This window comes from Aotus nancymaae, unplaced genomic scaffold, assembly GCF_030222135.1.
Source record: "Aotus nancymaae isolate 86718 unplaced genomic scaffold, 86718_ANA_hifiasm-v0.15.2.pri h1tg000019l, whole genome shotgun sequence".
Classification (NCBI taxonomy): domain Eukaryota; kingdom Metazoa; phylum Chordata; class Mammalia; order Primates; family Aotidae; genus Aotus; species Aotus nancymaae.
The window spans coordinates 8,387,856-8,404,700 of NW_026988431.1; the positions used below are offsets into that span (position 1 = coordinate 8,387,856).

General features: G+C 39.9%; 1 protein-coding gene and 1 non-coding gene across 5 annotated transcripts in view; both read right to left on the reverse strand.

Annotated features, from left to right (window-relative positions):
* Window positions 1–16,845, reverse strand: part of RARB (retinoic acid receptor beta) — a 777,639-nt gene that overhangs the window by 243,019 nt on the left and 517,775 nt on the right. Inside the window, exon 1 of one of the 4 annotated variants that reach the window (XM_012435521.3) lies at window positions 7,265–7,399. The exons of the other annotated variants lie outside the window; for them this stretch is intronic. The gene's annotated coding sequence lies outside the window, so the exon portion shown is untranslated. Of the gene's footprint in view, window positions 1–7,264; window positions 7,400–16,845 lie in introns of those variants that run through there. 4 annotated transcript variants of the gene reach the window in all.
* On the reverse strand, window positions 14,303–14,366 carry LOC135275957 (U7 small nuclear RNA). The gene has a single exon (XR_010343540.1). It is a non-coding gene; the product is annotated as a U7 small nuclear RNA (small nuclear RNA).

Sequence of the window (16,845 nt, forward strand, 5' to 3'; positions counted from 1 at the left end):
AACTTTAGATACTCATTCATTCAATAAATATTTATGCGGAGCTTTCTATGTGCCAGGCACTGTCGGTGCTGGGCATCCAGCAGAGAGCAAAAGATACCGAGTGTCTTCCCCTGGGAGTTTTACGTTTGACTGGAGGGAAACAGACAATAACTAACTCAACAACTACTTAATAAAGCATTAGGCAGTGGAGAGTGCTATGAAGAAAAAGGAGGCAGGATCCGGGGAGATAAAGTAACCAGGAGAGCGTTTGGGCAGAAAGTTAACAGAGACGCCTTTTCTGCAAACACATGTCCTTGAACTCTGACAATTATCTCTCAGCTAGAGGCAAAGCCACTTTTCCCTCTTTGGGAAGCACTATTGTCCATCCTGAGATTAACAACCTGCCTCTGTTGATGCTGAGCTGGCCTGATTGTGGTATGGAATGCAAAGAGCCCCGAAATAGCAGGGAGTAGAAAATCCAGCATCATCATGACTGCGGTAGGCTGTTGCTTTGGTGGGCCCCAAAGACCCACACTTGCTGATGACCAAGTCCCACACTTGCTGATGTCCAAGTCCCTGTGTCCACTCTATCGTTCAGTTTGGGCTGACTTTGTGACTTGATTTAACAAACAGAATGTAATGGAAGCGATGATGGGCCAATTCCAAGCTTAAGCCTACAGAAGGTCTGATAGTTTCTGGTAGGCTGGGTACAACCAGGCACCTTGTAAGAAGCCCTACTACCCTGAGACCAACCTGCTGTGAGAAGCCCAAGCTAGCCATGTGGTGAGACCACAAAGAGGAAAACCAAGGCCCCAGCCCACAGCTCCAGCACCAACTTGTCAATCAAAGTGAGTGAAGCCCATTTAGAAACAGATTGTTCTGGCTTACCTGAACCATCCTAACTGACCCTACACAGAGCAGAGTCCTACCAAGAATGGTGCAAATTGAAGACTCATGAGCAAAGAAACAAAAAGGTGGTTTTAAGCCACTCAGTGTTGGGGGTAGTTTTGTTACTCAGCAATAATTATTGAAAAAAACGACTTTCAATTTCAAAATTCAAAGATATAAACCACACAGAACTTTTAAAGGTACAGCTTTGGTTTAAACATTTTGTTGTTGTTTAGAATTTTTTGGTTGCCTGTCTGTGCTTTTGATTTTAAAATGTCTCATTTGAGGACATGAATTGCTGGATCTCAAATACGGAATAAACACATTCTGATTTAAGGCTTAAAAGTAGAGATGCCTGGATTAGGAGGACAATATGTTTCTGCTGACCTATTCATCTTACACGGGCCAAACCTACGTCCTGCCATCATTCTGTAGGTGGGAAGCTGAACTAGAATTGACCTCAGTTAGCATTTCCCAATGCAAGTGACAATATCCACCCTGGAATTCCTGACAACACTATCAACCTCATACAGCAGCCACATGCTGGCCATCCTCGAAAAGTGCTGGCAACAAGGTCTTGCTCAAACAGAAGGGACAAATCTGCCTAGTTTTATGCAAAGGAAAAGGAAAAGCAAAGCAATTAATTCACCCTGGGGAAACATGCTGAGGGCATGAATTCACCAGGTAGTGCAAGTCACTGTCAGCTGCATTCACAAAGAGGATGTGCCATCCTTCCCCTGTTCTGCGGGCCCTTTCCGCCTTCATTGTGGGAAGGGCAATGGATAGTGTGGAGTGGGTGGAAGGGCGATGCAGGACATGAGTGGGTGATATAAACTGGAATATAAAGGGAACATTACTTCTTGATGTCATTGATCCTAACGTGATTTGTATTATATATACCAAAGATCTGGTAGAGAACACAACCTGGGGAGTCTTCAAGATGCTCTACTGCAGGGTTCCTCAAAGTGTGGGCCTTAAGTCCAGCAGCATGGGCTTCACCTGGAAACTCATTAGAAATGCAAATTCTTGGGTCCTACCCCAGATCTACTGAATCAAAAACTCTGGGAATCAGATCTAGCTATCTGTAGTTTAACGAAGTCTCCAGCTGGCTTTGTTGCATATTCAAATTTGGGCACCACTAAATGTGTTGAAATTCAGAAGAAAAAGATTAGAACTTCTATTTTTAATTTTTTAAAAAAGCATTAAGATTTACTACATTTCAGTTTACTAACATTTAACAATGACTCTCCTGTTCTTAGCTGCTCTCTAGGTTGTTGGTCACGTGTCATATGCAATTTCCACAACCCAAAGGATTTGCAACCATTATCCCTACTTGTTCATTCACTTTGAGCTTGTAGTAAAGTATTTTTTACTTATGCCCACTGGTGGATTTGCAAATTAAATTACCTACCTTGAATTTCACTAAACTGTCTCAAATGGCCAAGTGGCTTGATTCTCACAAGCCATTAAGCCCAAGCAAGTGAGAAAATGGGCAGAGTTGACACTTTTATAATCTCTTCCGAATCACATCACCACATTGTTCCCACTATAATTATCGAAAATACTATTTTGGTGAGTACCAAAATAAATTTTTAAGATAAAATTTAAAATATTTAAGAGATTATTTCATTTTATCTTTTAGTTTAATACATCTGTTTTTATATGGTCTAAAAGAAACCTGAGGCTTTTAAGAAACTGAGGTTCAGAGGTGTTACCTAAATTTATCAAAAATGTAAGGGCAAGATTTAAACTCTGGAACATCTGTTAGACCTCACAGCCTGTTACTATCAGCCGTGTGGTGCTTTAGTCCACGAAGGGTGTGAAGATCATTATGGAAGATATAGGTGGGCCACAGAAGACTTGAACAGGTGGAAAACATGCATTAATCAGAAAGTTTGCAATGATTCTGGGAAGACAGGGCCAGCATTGCCCTTGAGGAATCTAGATTAATTGGCAGTAGCCAGGCCAGATAAGATAAACTCTCCTGAGTACAGTCTTCTGTGATATCACCAGTGCTGTAAGTACTCCGCAATATCACCAGTGCTGGAAGTGTTCCTATGTTATCACCAGTGCTGGGATTTGCCATGCGTCTTGCAGGCAATGATGAACATGTGTGAATGATGGGAGTTGTCACTGCATTCACTCTTCCACCTGTCACACTGATTCCCTTCTTCACAAAAATACAAATCCTGAAAACTGGCACAGATTTAAATAGCATGAGCTTTCAGGCCTTTTGCTGATTTTGCGAAATGTCTAAACCTGAAGTTTCTGTTACCATCATATCTTTCCATGCATTTTGGCTGCTAACTTGGGCTCCTTTGTCAGTGTGTTTGGAAAAATAAGTTTGAACAAAGCAAACTTTGTAAGAAAGTAATAATATGATAGAGAAAACTTCATTTAGAAATCTAAGAGTGCCTAAGGCCATTTTCTTTGTTACATATGATTGATAATTTCTGTAGAACACTATCATCGAGTAGCAGCTTTTAAGTGAGTGGCAATGACTACCTTTAGATGGGATATGCCATAGCTCAGGATTGCCAGCTCTACCTCGTCATAGGCTTGTTAGCTGGTCAAGCCTGCCATGAAGGGTGGAAAGCCTTGTCCATTTTTCACTTATGTTATTGAGTTTGCATTCCACATTCCATCACTTCAGAACTCCCTTATACCTTGGTAATTTCATCAGATCCAACCAGCATGAAGCCAGCCAGCCCTAGATAAATCTAACTGCTCAATTTCTTAAAGTCTGCATGGGGACTGCTGAACCCTGCTGGGGGGAAATTCATGCTGTCCGTTTTACCATCTGGTAATCAGGTATGTTTTCCCGGTCAAGCAGCTCCTTCATTCTCAGCCACCACAGTTTTAAAGCTTCCCTCTTCTCAAACCTATGTTCCCAATGCTTTCTCTTTGCAACACTCATTAGAGTTGGTCTACCTACATGGAAGACTACTAATGAATAATCCTGTTACTAACTTGACTATAGCCCATGAGGGCAGAGCTAGTATCAATTTTGCTCACCAGAGCCTCCTTTTGGGGGCCTGGCACAGGGTAGATTCCCCAATAAGCATTGAGGAGTTTGCAGTTTGATGTGAGATGAGTTGCGGCATTCAAACCTTGACCCTTGGGCCATGTTCCCCTCCCAAATGCCAGCAAGCCTTGTAGGGGGCCTCAAACAGCCTTGTCCAAATAGCTACGTCAAAACATCCTGTGTTGATGGAGGCAGCAATCAGTCACTTCAAGCTTCCTGATTAATTGGTGAGAGACAATCAGGGCCCATTCTGCAGTGGCTGCAGAGTTTAAGTGATGTCCCACATCAGCCACGGGATGAAGCTTCTAAAAGCCAAATTGCCAGGGACTGGTGAGCTCATCTGAGACATACAGGAAACGGGAGTAGAGATAAAAAGCAATAAATTCAATAAAAATGCTAATTTGTTTAGCCATCAATTTTTAATCATTTGACCACCTAATTAATTAATTAGTTTTGTTTGGACTGGAGTTCCTTCCTGAAAGCATTTGGGGCTGATGATTATAAAAGACACAAATACAATAACCCTAAAGGTTATTAAAAATAAGTCAGGAGAAATGTTGGCTTTTACTTTACTCCTTGTCTCTAGAAAACTCAGGCAACCAAGCTAGAGGATGGATGTTGCCCCTGGGGATGCTCTAATAAGATCCAGATTAAGGAAATGACAAAAAGAATTTAGAGACATGGAGAGATTAAAAATAAACGGAAAAGGTATGGAAGTTGTATCTGAATAAGGACAAGACTGAGAGATCACATGGAGAGAGGCCTCAGCTGTCCTTGCCTTAGCTGTCCTAGCCCAGAGTGTCCACAATTAACACACCAGCTGACCACAGATGCATAAATGAACCTAGCAAAGATCAGTCAACCGCAGCCGGGATCAGAAGAACCACTCATCAGAGCCAACCTCAAACTGCAGACTTTGAGAATCATGCACTAAACTCAATGGAGGTTTAAACAATTTTTCTTTTCCTTTTTTTGAAATTGACATGTGTGAGAATTATACGTATTTAATGGTGGTTGTTTTAATAAACAAATTTTGGAGATGTTTCTTTGGTAGCAAAAATTAACTGATACAGTTCATTATGCAATCACTTTCCAAGAAACTTACTTCAATTGTCAGCTTGACAGTATTAACAATATCTTTTTAGCTTTTCTTAAATCCATTTAAATTTAGTCCTTTGATAAATTTTTACAATTTAACTCTATCTGCCACTATTATGATTACTGGGCATAATAGCTCAAAAAGAAAAATAAAGTGCTATGAATTTCTCTGCTCAGCAGCCTCAGTTCCTTCTTTTTCATGGAAACAAACAAAAAAAAAACCCCACAAAAACTGAAGAACCTCCAGAGGTTACATTTGACTCTTACGGCACTGAAAAAACAGCTTTTATAAGTTCAGTTTATTTAGGCTTTTTATTGGGCTTGGGAGCGGGCTGGTGATAGTATTAATACTATTGAGTTTGGGTTGAGAACACTTTTTTTCTTTAGGACCCTGAGTCAGGGGCTAACCTAGAAAATTTACACCCACAGATATTTTCTACAAGGCGGTAAGTCAAACAATCCAAACTGTAGCATGTCTGCTGTCTCATTTGAAGATAGTCTATGTTTGTAAACCAAACAAACAAGCAGAAAGGGAAAAAAGAAAATGCTTAAGACCGTAAATGTATACTTCAACTTACAAATACAAACATGTCAAATGCTTTTCAGAGACCACGCATGAGAATGACAGTTTAAGCTTAAGCCCTAAAAGCTTTGCACTCTCTCTAGCTCCCACATGTATATAAAAGGTTTAAATGAACAAGAAAAACATGTTGGGATTAGGATTTGATTCCAAAAAGCTTTTATAGTCATATAGAATGACCAGGGGTTACACTAGCTTCAAAAGACACAGCAAACAAAAACTGATTTTTATCAAACAGTATTAATACTTTATGGGCCAAAGTTGTTTTCACAAAGTACTTCCATAGCGAGGAGCTTGCCAAGCTGTGTCAACGTTTACGGCATTAGGAGTCCCATCTTGGAGCTTTCAAATTCAGTCAGAAGGAAAAACCACGTGTTTGTCTATTTGAACTTCAAAATTTGTCAACAAATACCAAACTCAACACTTCTGAAACATGAATTGTAGACCCATTCTTGACTCAGTTTACTACTTTGACACAGTAATCATTAGGACACCACAGTAGAGTGTGGCAGACGCGTGTGATAAGCTTTTTTATTTTTGTTAATTAGCTCAACCACTTACCAATCTCTCAGACATAAACATTACTTAGAAATTAATTGCACTTAATTTGTTAGTATGAAAACTTGCCTAAGATTATTCTAAGGGGCCTCCGACAAAAATTAATAAATATAACTTTTTAAAAAAACAAAGTACCTAATTTTTTCATGCATACTATCTGACTATCTTCTTGAAATAACTCAAAAGTCCTCCAGCACCTTAGCTCGTAACTCACTTCAAATAAGATTCCACGAAAGAAGAAATAAAGGGTTTAATATGGCCCGTTAGCCCTGAAGCAATTTAGAGAAGCGACGCAAGCCAGTTAAAGCAAGTTTCTGGAGCACATTGCCAGGCTCCTGATCCTTAGCTTAACGCTTCTGCCAACATAATATCTTTGGTCTCCATGCTATGCCATACATTTAGAGAGCATCATGGCAGGCATCAAGCTACACTTTCCTGTTGTAACTTCTAGGTCTTTTCGTCTGCTTGAATTTCTCTTTTTCTGAGCTGCCATCTCCTTTTAGTTCCTTCTTCACAAATGCCCTTGTATTTTTCTCATAAGCCTTATGATCTAAAACATCAGTTCCCAAACTTTGCCACAACTGAACATGTATTAATAATTGGATAATCATTATTCCCTGATTTTTTTGTCCTGGAATCCTCTTGGGGTTACATAACTAAATAGAGACTTGAAAAGCAACAAACCATATACCTCTTAGAAAGATACAACACACATTCATGTACCAAAGACTGTAACTATTTAATCCACTATTGCTCAAATTAAAGAATGTATTTATTTTAAGGAACTGGGTTCTATGGAATGTCATTTGGGAAAATTTCCTTTTCCAATTTTTTCTTTTTTGGAAAAAAGTTCTTTTTCTTAAGGATTTTGGCTAACTCAGGGTTCCACATTCTCTTCTATTCAACATACAGGAAGTAGTGCTTGTAATTAAAAAAAAAAATGAAGGCAAGAAATGAAATTAATCTCCTCCTCCAGACTTCAATTACATCTCTTCTTTTTTACAACTATGCACTTTAAGACCAAGGGGGAGAAGACTGTAAATGTTTAATTGGGAAAATATTGACTGATAATATGCTATAGGCATGACACTCTTCTGGGATCAGAGAAACTGAGGGCAACAAGACATGGCTCTTACCTCCAAGATTCTCGTAGCCTAGAGAAGATCAGAGAGAAGAGCAGAAGATGGTAGAAGGGCTTTGAAGCCTGCATCCACAAGACTCTGTAGAGTAACCACTTTGTGTTCAGGTCTTTCACTCCATGCAGAACCTTTAAAACCGGATCTAAAACCCTCATATTCTAACTGCCGCCTTACTACCCCCCCAACACACACACACACACACACACACACACACACACACAGTGCCTGCAAAATGTAAACAGGAAGTCAGCCACGTTGTATCATGAATACCTCCCCTCCCCGCTTAAACCATGAGCTCTGGCATCTCTTTTTCTGATACTCACCACAAAGTAGCACTGGGCTTCATCACAAATCTTTCAAGGCTACGACCTCTACTACTCTAGATTCTTCTATTTTCTTTGTACTTCAGATGAGATTAAGCCCAGGCCGAGCTGTGCTACCTACCATCTCTGTTCCTGCCTTTGCATCATTAAAAAGACCATGAAAAAAGATTCTACCAAGGCAGAAAACAGTATCATCAGATAGGACTGCGTTCAGCTGCAGGGAAGAGAAAACCTAATTACAGTGGCTTAAATAGAGGTGGATGACTTTTCTCATTTATAATTAGTGCAGGCAGAGGCAGGTTGCTGATACGGGGTCCAACCAGGAGGGAAAAAAAGAAGGTTGGTGCTTGTTTTGCCTCTCCCTTTTAGCAGAAAAGCAAAATCTTTCCCAGAAATCCTGTCTCAGCAGATCGGCTTTTTACCCTGTTGACCAGAATGGTGTCACATGGCTGTAAGAGAATGGGAAAGTGAGCCTGAATGGGTGTCCTGGCAGCCGATGAAGAGGCTTTGCCACAAGATCAATCCTGGTTCAACTCCCAAAGATTTTTTGAAAGGGTTGGCATCCAAGTTCCTTTAGTGATAAAAAACTAAAATGCTGAAATACTGCAGTAAGTCTATATATTAAAAATGTTATCGAGTTTATTAGCTCTACCTTCCCTTCATACTGTGTCTGAACTCATCACTTTTTTGAACTGATATGGAAAAATCCAAGATCACTGGGCAAACTTCAGGTGATTCCTGAAACTGCAGCTCTGCTTAATAACATGAGTATTTTTCCTTATTTTTCCATGTTAGTTCTTTCTTGATTGATTGATTCATTCAATACATATTTATTGAGGATCTACTATGTGCCAGGCATTGTAATAGGTGCTAGGATACAATGGGAACAAGATACATACACTTCTTCTGTGAAATTTTGTTTTTGTGGAAGAGACAGATGAAATGTATTTGATTATAATTGTGATAAATGCTATGTAGGAGAACTACAAAGTAAAATGAAGATATTACAGGAAATTAGCATAGTTTGAGGTGTGTCAGGAAGCCTTTCCCAAGGCTCAATGGAACTAGGACCTCTAAGCCTCAGCACTTTTGACATTTTGGGTCAGATAATTTTTTGTTATAGGGGGCTGTCTTGCTCATAGTAGGAGGTTTAGAGGTGTCCCTTGGCCTCTACCCACTAGATAGGGGTGGATTTCCCCTTCCAGTTGTGACAACCAAAAGAAGCTCTAAACATATCCCTGAGAGCAAAATCATCCCCAGTTGAGAATCACTGATTTAAAAAAAGACTTGGAAAATGAATATGAGTGTCGGTCACACCACAGAGAGAAATCATCAATTCCCGTCCATCTTTCACCTCAACCCTTCCTTTGGTTAAACTTCTAAGCCCTCTTGCTTTATTCACAGAGCTTTAAAAACTTACTTCTAGGAAGTCTTTGTTGAAGACAAAATAAGTGGCAAATTCCCTCTGGTTCTCACCCTGAATAAACCATGAGTTCCACCACCTTCTTCTCCTATTTCACATGGCTGGAAACATAATAGTGTTATTTCACTTTTTCACAGATGCAAGATGTCCTTGATGATCTTATGTATATTCACCTCTGCTTCCAGACTTTATCAACAGCCTCTGTACTTCTTTCTCCAGAGACAGGCTCTGAAGGCCTGCTTCATTCCAGGCACGGTCCTGGATGCTACAATATAAACATGAGTAAGACTCGTAGTCTCCAAGACCTCATTGTCTTGCTTCACTCAGGTACAACACAGAAGGAGTTGTAGCGGCAAAGTTGAGTGTTCAGTTAATTTTCTTCTGCTGGCTGCATGTGCTTTCAAATGAACACAAATTGAAAGGCAAGGGCAACGCCTATTTAGCTTACAATTCAGCACTATGAGGTTATATAGAGAATATCTGCAGAAGATTTGATAATTCTGATATTAAATGTTAATGACAATGCTTCTGTACTCACTGAGATAACCTGCCCCTGGAATGGCAATTCTGCTTGGCTTGATTCCTCATAATTATTGGCTGAATAAATTGAGACTTGATTTTCATTTGCTTCAAGCTCTGTTGATAGCTTCTCCAAAGTGAAGATTCTCCCTAAAATTCCTTGCTAGGCTTTGACCTACTTCCTTCTGGTCTCTTATCCCGCAGATAGAGCTTCCCCCTAAAATCTCTCTTGTTTATCATCTGTCTAGCCAAGTCAACTGCCACGGACAGGAACACTGAAGTGAGGCAAAGTATTTATTTCCTGCTTTGTAGAGCCAGATACTTCAAGTGGAGAAAAACAGTCCTCACTTGCTTCTAAGTAATGTTCTGTTTTGGTCAGAGGCACACATTAATTCACATGTCCGGGCTACTTGTAAAATAAAACCAGAGGCATAAGAACTGATAAGAACATGCATTCCTATTTCCTTTTTCTACAAAACAAAGCCTGATGGTGGTGGCTCATTACTCATGAACAATGGACTTAAAATTTTAAAGAAATCATGGCTTAGCATGGAGGGATGGTTATATCTAGTACTCAGATAATTGGGAAATTGAACTTACATTCCATGGAGGCAGAAGCAACTCACTAGGGAAGCGTCCTACAGCAACAAAACTTACTAAAACAGTATGACGAGGTGAGTACGGTAGTACAATAAAGTCACCCGTATTTCTTCGATTAGCTTTCAGAGTCCTCCGTAGTCAGCCCAGTGTAGTGACTGATCGGCAACAAACTCGCCACTCTCTCGAGAGGAAGAAACATGTCAGCACCCGGGCTCTGCATTTTACTATCAGTGATGTTCATCCCAAGTGTGCCCTTTTGCTTTGCATGCACTGTACCAATAGCTGGTAGGCTGCAAGTCTTCCTTTTCATATGTCCATGCCACGGCCTTTCAACCAATTCAGGACCTTCTGCACGGCTCAAGCTCGGGTCAGCCCCACAGTACGCCTCTTATGTTTTAGAAATTATCTAAATTGCAATATAAAAACTGTGGCCAGAGTTATGCAAGTTTATCCAGTTTTGGGGAACCTGTTGAGGATATTTTCCTAGAAAATGAAGAGGTTTCCAAGCATTGCAATATATGTGATTAGTTAAAAGCCCAGTCTTCAGACCTTCTCTGGAGGTGCAATGCTACAGCTCCTGGGAATGTAATAATACAGTTGACTCTCACATCCAAACCATGGCTATAATACAGATCAAAGAGAGTGAGATCCCTGTGCCTTTGTGGGTGTACGTGTTAAAACCAGAATGTCTCTTTTGGGGAAATGCTCTCAGGTTAGGCAAAGAGTGTGATTTAAAAAACAAACAAACAAAAAACTTCAGCTGAATTAAACGTGAAGGAATTTAATTGAGCCATGATTGATTCGTGATTCCAGCAGCCTCCCGAGCCAGAGGAGACTCAGAGTCCTGCGCAGCCACGTGGTGGACTTATGGACAGAAAAATGAAAGTGCCATTCAGAAAACAGAAGTGAGGTACAGCAACAGCCGCATTGGTTACAGCTCAGTGTTTGCCCTATTTGAACATGGTTCAAACAGTTGGCCACATTTGATTGGCCAAACTCTGTGACTGGCACAAGTGTAGCCTGTTTACACTTCCAGTTGTTACAGTTCATTATGCACAGAGAAAACTTCGGGCCAAACTGAAAATATGGAAGCAGGCAACTTTAGGCTAAACTTCATTTAACAAGTGAGCTTGGCTTTGATAGGGCAAGGCAACACCATCAGACCCTGGGCGACTTCTCCTTTAAGGGTGTTTCAGAACAGTTTAATATTTTCAGATTATGTGACTTCCATTTCTGTTAACTACTATTAAATTTATTATGAGGTAAAGAACATAGACCTTTCAAATGCAAGTTTTATTGCTATTACAGTCTCAGGTGAGGTGATAATCAAATATTTATTATATGGAAAGTAGTGAGCATGACTACTCAGAATGGACCTCGTCTTTCTCTCAGAGATCTGGTTTTGAAGGCCTCCGGCTGTGCCAAGTACTAACTAATTTTGGGAAGGTCCGGTGAGGTGACCCTGGTGATGAGGAGCTCAGGGTAGTGGCCACTTACCCAGTGCTACACAAGTATTTCAGTATTTTAATAACCAGTAGAGTTTTATTAGTGCAAACTGATGAATGTCAGCCTTTCCTGGATAAAATTAAATGAATAAGTGAATGAACAAATGACTTAAACTTTTATGAATAAGCAACATGACCTGAGTCTTCCAGAAATCCACAGAGGCTTGTGCAGATGAGTTTCATTTGCTGAATCTTTTCTTTTGAACTTTTCTGTGGATAAAAGGGAGGTTCCTAGCAGGCTGGCAGGTGCCTTTTGGCCACATGTCAGAGTAACTAGAGAGTGTAAATGATTCCAGCCAAACCATCAATAATTGACAGTGGGTAATTCAGTACATAGACTCCCCAGCCGCCTATCTACAAAGGTGGCAAAGAGAATGTCTCTCTGTTTCTCTTCACCCATTCAATTTAGACACCAGCCCACCCTTCAATAATGCCACACATTCCAATCATGAAAAACAAATGGTGTGACAATAGCCAGGGGACTTTCGGAGCAGAGAATCCCTTTGGTAAACACAGTCTCTAGATATTATCTCTTGCTCTCTCATGGCATGCCTGCTGCAATAGAGGCTGAAGTACAACGGGTTAGGAAATTAGGGCTTTCATGGTCTAAGTGACCAAAATGTAGCTCATGAGTCTCAGAGAACGTTTACATTTTAGTACCTTGCTTAATTCTGTGTGTGTGCACGCGCGCATGCCTCAGTGCTCAATAATGGTGATTTCACTGTGAAGACTATGGTTCAATGAAAGATTATATTGTTGGATGTCTGTAGAGAGAAATTATAATTTTTAGATCTAACTGACCTATGCTTTTGATTATTCTGGCTAGGTAAAGTTCAAGTAAATTCATTCATTTACTCATTCAACAAATATTTATTGAGTATCCACTCTAAATCACCTACTCTTCTAAGGCTCTGGGGATGTAGACAGGGAAGAGGACAAACAAGAAACCTACATTCCTGGAATGTACATTCTAGGGCAAAAAAGATATTTATGTTATTATTTCAGGTCATAGTAAGCACTGTACAAAAAAATAAAGCAGGTTAGAGGGTTAGAGGTGGCTGAGGATGTCTTAGCGAGGGTGAACATGGAAGGACTTTGTAAGGCGGTGATGTCTGAACCAATCAATTAAAAAATACGAGGGGGAGAAAACAATAAAAGCAAAAGCCTCAAGATGAGAATGACGTCAATGCGTTCCGGACACATCAAGAAATTGACTACTCTGAGTAGAATGAATGAGGGGGCAAATGCAGAAGGTGAGGCTAAATGTAACTGTTGCTAAAGCCCTGTAAGATGACGTCTTCTGACAGATTGAGGGAACTGCTCAAATAAATGCTGTAGATTCTCTCTGAAGTATTAAGAGCTTCCTAAATGAGCTACAGTGATTGTAATTAGGAGTCTGAATTGGAGAACCATGTTTATACACACAGTGCATTTCTTCATTATTGTTGACACTTTTGCCTTGCTCTTCTGTAGTGATGTATTCTAACTTTTTTGTGTGGGGGCGGGTGGCTAAGAAAAAGGATGGTGGTGACAGCAGCTGACATAGCCATAGATGAGCAAAGTGTGCATTTCTTGTTCCAGCCTCTTCTAATTTAGTACATGGCCCCAAATTTCTCACTCTTCAGGGTCATATCATTCTTATATACTGAGATCTAACAGAGTTTAGCTCTACTAGAATGTAATTTCTATGAGGGCAGGGACTTGTTCATCACGGTATCCATGGTGACTGATAAATAATTATTGAACTCATCCACACAATCTGCCCAGCTTCATTTATTTCCTTGCCCTTTGTCTTTCCTCCCTTAAGCCTCACCAAGTAAGGACCCTGTTCTGAGAGGAGCACAGCAGGACACTCCCGGTCTCCCAAGTGAGCAGTTCTACAGTGTCAATCACTCTCTCATCCTGAACATAATGTGATACAGACCATTTCTTGGAAAAACCCAATTCTCCCGGTATTGCTTGGCCACATTAACCTTTAGGTAATTGGCACTAAACTTAGGATTAGTTCAGTGGAATTCCAGGTAATGAGAGAGGTGGCCATAAACGTCCAAATGTCATTGTTGAGAATTTGTTTCAAGTATTGTAAGTTGTTGGGCAGAGAGGAAGGAACATCACTCCTATCCCCCTATAAAGCTGAAATATTTATAAGCATTTAACATCAAAGAGTAGTTGGGCCAGGCAGTTGTGGGACAGAGAAGTCTAACATTTGATTTTTGTCCACAAAAGGTTTAAAATATGCTAAGAAAAAATGACAATAAGAAGCTATTAAACAAATACTAAATGAATAAAATACATTTTTTTACCACATACCTTGAATTCTAAAAGCACCTAAAATGATACCAGAAAATAGGTACTGAAGTATTTGTGGAATTAAATTTGTGTTATTTATCTTGAGGCTATTACTATTTTGAAAGCATGTATGTCTTTCTCACAAAATAATAGATTATGTATATAAAAGAAAAGGTATAAGAAAAAAAAAACACTACTAAATCTCTGAACCCAGAATGACCTCTCTGAGCATTTTGGTTTATTTTCTTCCAGTTGTCTTTATTTTCTTATTCTTACATAGATAAGATCATATGGAATACATAATTTTATTTCCTTTTTTCCTCTTAAGATCATAGCATGCTTTGTGTGTGTGTGTGTTTTTTTTCCCCTTCCCAGTGGGGGTGTCTTCTGGTGAAAACTGAAAAACTTACTAGGCAAATTCTAAAAGAACTCTAACACTTGTTATATATGCTTTAAAAACCTGTGTTTTAGAGGCTGAATAATACTCAAATAAATGGAAGTTTACTAATGAGACTTTGAAAGTGTATGTATGGCTATACTACTAAAAAATTTCTGCATTTAAATGCTTCACACGTTCTGTGTTTTCCGGTGGACTGTTCTCTGGTTACACAGGTGACAAAATATCGGTACAAGAAGAGAATATAGCAGAGATCATAATAGATGAGGTTGTCAGAGGCAGAAACAGAGTTTCCCTGTCCGCCCTTGCAGAGAGTAAATGTGAAATTCTGGCAATTTGGTTGGGTTATTTGGTCTCCAGCTGGGCCCCTCTCAGGAAGTGAACTCACGGTGGCCTTTCAGTTGACAGCCAGAAGATGGGGTGAATGCTGTTAGCAGTTACCCTAGGGCAGAAAACTTAAGAGGTGACTGCACAATGGAACTGGGGGAGCCAAGAAAGGTAATGAGGTGCCAAACCTGGCCTGACATGCACAAGGCAGGAGACAGAAGCCAAGGAAATACACGCCAACATGCCGGGTTTCAGAAGTCCGTCACACAGTGGATTGCTTCTGCAAAGCTTTCCAGTCCATAATCAGTGCCCTGTAACTGACAATTATTTTCATAGAAGAATAAATTTTTAAAAATCCGTGGGCTCTGCCTGCTAGGCACTTAGGATGGCCTTCTAGCATTGTGTTTACAATTTCATGATGTGTCATTACCTAAAGTAGAGGGAGAACTGCTGCTTATTGAACATTTGGTATGTGCCATGCACCAAAGCACTCACTGAAAATCCATCCACTCACTAAGCCTCCCACCAAACATAGATAATATGCTTGTTCTATTACCATCCCTGTATTATAGCTGAGCAAACAGGCAGGGAGAAGTTGGCCAGGGTCAGCCAGCCAGCATGGGTGGGGGCTGAAACTCACACCCCAACCTAACACCAGAGCCCATGCTCTTGACTCCTCTAATCCCTGTCTTTTCCTGTCCCTCAGTCACCCCAACAGGAAGCCAAACTGTGTCTTATCTTCACATTCTCCACAGCTCACACTGATCTGAAAAAAGAAAGTGACCAGCACATAATGCTAGCTTGAACTGAATCAAGACATGGTGAATGTGTTTCCTTTTAATTTCTTTGTTAAAGTAATATACATACATAATTAAAATGGTGCCAAAAGAAATATAACTTTTTTTTTTTTTCGAGACAGAGTCTCGCTCTGTCACTGAGGCTGGAGTGCAGTAGCGTGATCGTGGCTCACTGCAACCTCTGCTTTCTGGGTTCAAGTGGTTCTCCTGCCTCAGCCTCCAGGTAGCTGGGACTACAGGCATGCACTACCATGCCTAATTTTTGTATATTTTAGTAGAGACAGGGTTTCACCATGTTGGTCAGATTGGTATCAATCTCCTGACCTCGTGATCTGCCCACCTCAGCCTCTGAAAGTGCTGGGATTACAGGTGTGAGCCACCGTGCCCAGCCAAAATGTAACAATTTAAGAACATTCCCAACACTCCTGAACTCTCACATTTTCCCTTTCTGTTCCACTTTTTAGAGGCAACCACTTATTTATTTTTATTTCTATTTTTTGAGACAGAGTTGCTCTGTTGCCCAGGCCGGAGTGCAGTGGCACGATCTCAGCTAACTGCAACCTCTGCCTCCCAGGTTCATGTTATTCTCCTGCATCAGCCTCTTTAGTAGCTGGGATTATAGGCATGCACCACCATGCTCACCTAATTTTTGTATTTTAATAGAGATGGGGTTTTGCCATGTTGGCCACGCTAGTCTTGAACTTCTGATCTCAGGTGATTTGCCAGCCCTGGTCTTCCAAAGTGTTGAGCTTACTGGTGTTAGCCACTGCACCTGGCTTAGAGGCAACCACTTAAATCTCTCAGCCATTTATTCTGATCTCCAGATTGCCAAATGTCTTGTATTGCTATTTCTTAATATACCAATTTTATACTTTGCATATTGATATTCTTTATGGTACAAGAGGAACTAGTTTTCTTATGCCATCCCTCTGCTTATCTCGTTTAATAAATAGATATCTATTTCTAATAATACTTTTAAATATTTGTAATTTGTATTTTCTAATTTTAGAAATGTTTGTAATTTGCAATTCTTAATAAAGTTTTTGTTAAATGAACAGTGTTTACAAGTATGTATTATTTACTGCAAAGCCAACTAGTGTACTATGTTTTTATTTCTCATACAAATGCTTATTTTTCTGCAAGTTCATATTTGCTTTTTTAAAACTTGCTTATGTACCTCTTTTCTTTCTTATGCTTCATTATTAGTATTATTTTCCAATAGTCAAATAGACCAGATAATGTACCAATTACATTGTTTTTATCCAATCTGAGCTTGTTTCTTTCTAAAACCATCATATACCTGTCATGTGAGACTGTATCTTTTCTCATCATTCGAATATTGCTTTACATTTCTGATTTGGGTCAGACACTTAGTTTCATGAATCCTTTCTGTTTCAG